The sequence below is a fragment of the Haemaphysalis longicornis genome, unplaced genomic scaffold (genome assembly GCF_048455015.1).
Source record: "Haemaphysalis longicornis isolate Haplotype H1 unplaced genomic scaffold, Haemaphysalis longicornis Haplotype H1 scaffold_366, whole genome shotgun sequence".
Classification (NCBI taxonomy): Eukaryota; Metazoa; Arthropoda; class Arachnida; order Ixodida; family Ixodidae; genus Haemaphysalis; species Haemaphysalis longicornis.
This window is the reverse complement of record NW_027526354.1, coordinates 22,855-29,852: the sequence shown is the minus strand read 5'-3', so window position 1 is coordinate 29,852 and position 6,998 is coordinate 22,855.

Genomic DNA, 6,998 nt, shown 5'->3' with positions numbered 1-6,998 from the left:
TACAGAAGCGTATTTCAAAACACATAATCTATGTCTTCGACGATGCCAGTGGACAGCGATACGGACTTTCATGCCGATGGATCAAAAACACCGCCTTGTTTAAACGAGTTCTCCAAGTTTATTGCGCTCTGTCAAAGGAATATTGTAACAGAAGCGTAGTTTTGATGGCCGAACAGCGATTAAGTCCAGGATTAGTACGGTGGGACTTTGGGAATATGTGCAAGGACAGGAGAGGAGGGCGCTTGGAGCTGAGCTCCGGGAAGAGGGGGGGGGGGGGGGCGGGGGGTGAAACGAGCTCTATCCCTTCTTCTCCTTCGCCACTCCCTCACTCCCGGCCAACCCGCATTTCCTTCACTCCAACCACTTTATGCGCTTTGAAGGTAAATTTTAAGCCTCGTGCTCGTTCCTTGGCTCCTCCGCGAAAGCGATTAGGAGAAGCGTGATGTTGTGATTAAACGTACGGACAGTGTGTCGCAATAAAATGCTGTTCCCAACATAGCCGCTGAAATTACTAACGCCCAATTTTGCTATACAACGTCCCGAATCTCTGCCTTCTTCGATGAGCCATGATACGGAGACTAATGGTGACAGTTTGTCGACGATGCTACCTCGTCTCTGGTCATAATTTCCGCACTCGATTCTATCGCATGTAGCCTTATCACTCATAGGTTGTTCCGCCCAATGCGTACGAAAAAATGACAACCGAAACAGGAATAGCGCTGAGTAAAAGCAGGAATGAAAATAATAGGGGAATCAGGGGCGAGGAAGTGCTTTCCCAAAGGCGACACCACGTCCACTCCATATCCTCCCAGGAATCATTCAAAGCTAACGATCCACGTGCCCTATATCACGACCGCTTCATAGAACCGGCGGCCTGCTCTCGGCGCACGCCAGACCTCGTCCCCTTTCTCTTCCACGTTCCGGGCAACCACAGTGGAACGACGCCGACTGCTGTGTCACTGAACCGTGGTTGCTTTGGTCGTAAAACATTCCACGGCTGCTATTCATGGCACCAATGACAGTACTTTTCCGGATTTCGAACGTGAAGCGAACACCGGGGTCAACGAAAGCGCTACCGAAGGCGAGAGAAAGACAATGGCTAAAAACGGCATGCAGAATACAAAGTGCTCAGCGCTTCGCATTCTACGTGTTGTTTTTAACCAATGTTTCCGTTTAATCGTGGTTCCGCTTTCTTTGATTGGATGCACTGCTAACACGTATAGTTCGCCGACACATTAAACTTAAACACTTTGATACCAGCGGAATCCACCTGTAAATAAGCAAGTGGCAAAATAATTTTATGAGAGATTGCTTTCGCGTTAGGCATATAAATATTAGAGATAAAAAAAGCTCTAAAGTAAAAACTCCCACCTCCCCTCGCGGGAACCTCTGTGTAGATGCGACGCATAGGAGGAGCGGCGAAGGGACCGCGTTTTATAGCGCGCATAACGTTGCGGGGACTGCGTAAGCCGGTCCCAGTCGATGACGACGTTCGCGTACTTGTAAAGCGGCGTGGACTCTAGGTGTTTGATCCAAGCGTGGATGTTGCTTCGCCAGAGAACGGCACACCGGGTATATGCGCAGCGCGCCCGAAGGAGAGGAAACCGCGGAAGAGAGAGTACTGCACATGCGCCGGCCCCAGGACGTCTGCCGCGGCTATGGCGCAACACAATCCAACACAACCCACTTTAATCCAATCCAAGCCAAATCCAATCCAATACAAGCCAAGCCAAGCCAAGCCAAGCCAAGCCAAGCCAATCCAATACAATCCAAGCCAATCCAATCGAATCCAATTCAATGCCCCTCGCGAGAGAGTGTTCGCTATCGGAGAGGAGAGGGGGTGAGCGGCGGAGAGCGCAGCAGGCGCGGCGAGGAGAGTGGGGGAGGGGCGGACAACGCCGACGACGCCGGAGGGACAAGGCGAGTGAATGAGATGCTCTGCATCTAAAAAAGGCACACACTACTTTAAAACGCCTCGCGCAAATTGTACAAGTGTTAAATTCTGACATTGAGCGCATTCCGTGCAAAACCACATGTATACATAAGAACGGCGTCTCGGTTACGGCTCAGTGCGAGGTGCTTCGCGGTTACCCTGCGTGGAAGTGACGCATCATCCCCCCGCCCTCCTTCTCTCCGAGAAAGGGTGCGCTGAATTCTACGGACGTCGCCGCTGATTCTGGGAACATTCGATCAGAGAATCTAGGGAAGGAGTGTGTTGTATATTTGTGCTTTTCTAGCTATGCGCAACGCGCTCGACACCTCTTGAACGTCGCCACATTTTGTTGTAAATGCTTTCCCTTCGGTGACCCGAGAGAGTACATTTGTAGCTTCGGAGCAAGACGTTACTCTGCCCGAGTCAAGCTGCGGACACACCAACGGTCTGCCTCTTGTACCATCGTTGCTCTCGCCTCGCCATGCATAAAGAAGCTAAGTTATGCTCTCTTCCTTTCGCCGTTCGTAACAGAGGCAACTCCTCTTCTCGGCTGTCATTCACCACGCTACCACTACATTACGAAGGCGATGGAGGTCGGTTCTGGGACGCTGTTTGCCAACGTAACACTTCTCTGTTGATAGATTGCATACTGCCGGACAAGGAATCCTAAATTGGAGCCGATAACGTTTACTTAGTTTTTTATTACTTTATTAGTATATTTATAACAAGGTATACAAGAAGGTACGTGAGGCTCGACAATATGCCACACGGCTCGCAAAATAGTGATGGCTCGATCACCGGACAACAACGAGTGCGTAAACTGCCTCCATCAAGTTACGGCAAACCTTTTGTGCGCCCACGGGGAAGGTAAATGCCACCACCACACCTTACTTTCGTGTTTTAAAGACGATAGTCTTTCTTGGGGTACAGAAACCTTAGTATTTTGGTCTCTAAGTCCGTTTGTCGCTCGATTCATCCACCCGGCCATAATGGTGAAAGAATTCATGAACGAGAAGTAATGGGCAATACATTTGCGAAACACTAAATCTGGGAACACACTTCATACATGTCAAAATTATTGCGCAAAAAGAAAACATTACGAACATTTGAGGCAAAACATCACTGCACTACTGGTACTCGAAGTGCTCGTCTATTTTATATAAACGAGTGCGAGACATTTGCGACAGCAAGTAAAACATACGGTTTGAAATCCATATTTTGCCTCCAAAATATAAAAAGAGCGCGTGCTATTCTGGACCTCATAGTAGATAATCAAGTTTAACAGTTGGAAAGAGCTCCAGTGTATGGCGCGATCAGCCAAACGCGGGAAATGTGAATGGACTTTACCAATACGTTCCTCTGCGTTTATTGTTGGAGGAGCGAAAGGGAGGAGAAGAGCGTGAGGGTTGTGCGGGGAAAGGAAAGTAATTTAAAATTTCAAAAACATGAATTGTTATCCGAAGAGCTAGCTAGGGTGACCCGGATATGAGAAACAGCGAGGAAAAAAAAGGGAGAAATTAGCTTCAAGCAAGGGAAACGAATTTCTGAAGAAAGGAGAGACAACACAAATTTGTAAAAGAATAGAAAACAAATCTCACTGCAGCTGTACAATCTAAAACAGATAGGAGGTAAATACTTTATTTAAAGGGGCCCTGAAAGGCATTTTGAGCACACTAAATGAACTAGCGCAATCGTTAGATTGGGTCGTCCACGTCAGCTGCGCCAAGTATTACTCTTTTACGCGCAGCGGAAAGCTCACACTTTTGTTGCAAAGTTTGTCGCTTTTTTCTCACCCTTCCCTTCGTGTTTTTGGACGCCGCCATCTTCACATGTCTACATCATCGATTCCCATATGTTCGTCATGAGCTAGACATCCTGCTATTTACCGGTTTTTTCGCGCACTTCCGGCAAAGAGATGAGTCGTCTGCTCAGCGTCGGCTCGCCGGCTGATCTGCCAGCGGAGTGGAGTGCTTGGACATTTTACGACAAACGAAACAAGTGTAAACAAACGCTTAACCGTTCGTATTGAATGAAACACGGCCATAACACGACATGGATATTCTCTTACCTGAGTACCTTCCCTAAAGAAAGCGTTGAAGCCCCGTGGCACTTCTTTCGTGCAATCGCAGAGAACGCCCTGAGCCGAATGCCCGGGTTTGACGGATACATTTTATTCCTTTTATTCAACTTCAAAACAAACCAGAGATGCGTTTCGAACGAACACAACGTCACAACATGTGTTGCAAGTCTGAACCGCGATTGACAGACGATCGGTTGCTTCCTCGTGCCCGTCGTAAATTCGGCACTCACCTCGCGCCTTGTTTGCGGGGACGAACAGCAAGTCACTGAACCCTGGCACGCAAGCGAGAAGGCTTTTAGCCAGGCACACTACACATACCCCATGCGAGGTTGAGTCGTTCGTCCTTCGAGAAAGATAATCCAGACCATGGGAAGCACTATCCACCTGCAGAAGTACAACGTCGCATTTCATCGCGAAACGAACGCTACACACAGGAGGCGATGCACACACACACACAGCTTCGGTCGCTGCATTGGCTTAGCTGCAAGCTTCGTTCGGACAGTCAGCGATGCTACGACGATACAGAGCTGCGTGAGGGCGACGTGCTAACCACTTCACGTATTTAAAAACACAGGGGCAAAGAACTTGGTTCATCGGAAGCAAAAGATATTTCCTCCATTATTGTGCCTGAAATATACTGGCTAGTGTTGCTAGTGTGCCGAGGGCGGGCCCCAGGAGGGCGCCGGGAGCGATGTACGCGGCCGGCTGCCGCTTGGGGCGCTGCCGTGCGGGAGTGTGCGCGTTCGTCCGGCCCGAGCAGATCGCGCGGTTGCCTCCGCGTTGCGTAGCAGACGGCAGGGCCAGAACTTTTCAATCCCGCTTGCGACGAAAGCGAGCGAAAGCGACGGGAATTCTGTCGCGCGACGAAAATTTATCCCGACAGTTCAACAAACACGATCGTAGAGCGACAAAGCGACGAAATTCCCATCGCTTTCGCTCGCTTTCGTCGCAAGTGCGAACGGGCCTTTATGCGCAATCTCCGTCCCACATAAAATAAGCTCTTGCTTGTCGCCTGAGCATACGGTTGATATGTGACTACGTTACACTGTGCTTGCGAGTGTATTTAAACGATGTCACTAGGTTTGAAACGTAAGCGCTCGGCGTGCAGCTTTGTAAACGCAAGCAGCCTCACGTACGCACGCTATTTTGCTGCTAATAGAGAGTTTTAGTACAGCGTTTGTGCCTTTGCATACGCTAAACGCTAAATTTTTGCGTCCCGCTACGTAAACATCGCGAGGGGAGTTTTAGTAGAACGTCTCATCAGTTTTGCGTTGGGACACGCTAATGCATACGGCGCCATCTGTTAAATGTTTTCCGAAATGACTCGGCGGCTGATCTGCTAGCGGAGTGCCGGAGTGCCTGGACATTTTACGACTATCAAAACAAGTTCAAACAACGCTTTCCCATCAGTATTGAATGCAACACACGGGTGCAGCTTGGCAGAACACGGACGCTCGCTGCTCGATTGCGGCGTTGGTTTGCTCTGCGCCTTCCCGTTCATCGCCACTGATAAAGCAATCCGATCCGGCGCGTTTTGTGCACGGGTTCTGTGTCGGTTTAAAATGTCTTTTTTTCACATGCCGCCGGTAGTAGGAATTACAACCGCCGCAAAATAAGACCCGGCACCAGCGGGCCCACATCTGAGACCGCGCTTTTTGGATAAACAGTGCGCGGTGCACCAAAGGGAACGAGCGCACGATTCTCCCTGCGCGGCTGCGAGTTCGCCGCCGATACCAACTACAGCTACGTACACCGCGAAAGGGCAAGGCCAGGCCGCACACATGCGGCCAGGTCTTTCGTTCGCTTTTCCAGCCTTTAGAGGAGTGTCCATGGTGTCAACAAAGATGAAAAAGCCGAAAGAGCTGGCCCGTAGCAGACGGCAGTCTGTGGGAGCGCAATAGCGGAAGTACGTCACCGCTGAGGAGCGAAGCATCATGGGAGGGGAGGCCAACAGAGAAGAAACAGTTGAAAGGAGGAGGAAATACGGCGCGACAATAATGCGCGGTTTTCGATTTACGATTTCTCAGCTAATACTCATCGCTTTAACAAAATTCGTGCAGGAGGAGATTGCTAATACATTGCTTTATTTGGTTACATGTACATCCATGCATCGGCGGAAGGCATTTCAGGACCCCTTTAAGCACCAAAGCAGCCTAGTATAGCAGTAGCCTATCCGCCAAATAAGAAACGTGTTGCTGCCAGCAGCAAGCAGGGGTGATTTAAGGCGAGATATATGACACAGGAAGGGAGTGTCTGATATGCGTAAGACCGAAATACCAGCCGAAAATAGAAGAAATGAGTGTCCCCGCCAAACGAAGCCTTTTTATAGAATGGGGGTCGAAGAGCGCAGGGCACACGAACGTTATTCACTGCTGCCTCGCCAAGGTAGTCGGTTGGGTGGTCAAGTTCAGAGACCGTTAGTCAAAGGGGAGAAAAGCGGTCATCTTTTTTTTATTTAGGAATGGGAAGATTGCTTTCTACGTAGTGAGTTCTGTAATCCCCCTAGGGATATTTCACAGTGCGCTGCTTTTTAGCAATTTGCACTTTGCTTTTCTTGTTTTCAGAATTATTCCTTTGCAGGTATAAGGAGAAAGAGAAGGTAAATTGCTTCGGATGGCAAAGTTTGGTGTACTTGATATTGTTAAACATCCTTATGGGTATCTCTTGTGGATTTTAAAACTTAACAGGTCCGAATAATTTCCAGTTTGGACTGCACTGTTTTTTGTATTCTACACGCATGTGTGAATGTAATCTGTTTTTCAAGGAATGCGACAGTTCATGTTTGTTTAACATTTTTACCATAGCCTAAAGGCACTTGGTGGCAGGTTTCGAGAAGGCGGGTTCCGCAGAGAAATGTCTCTTTTGGGAGCATTTTGGCACTCTAAGGACACTCGGGTGAAATATCAATCTGCTCCCGCCGTCATCAACTGAGCGTGGCATGAGGGCTCGGGCGGTCGCTTCCACACTGTAAAAAACTTCCGTATT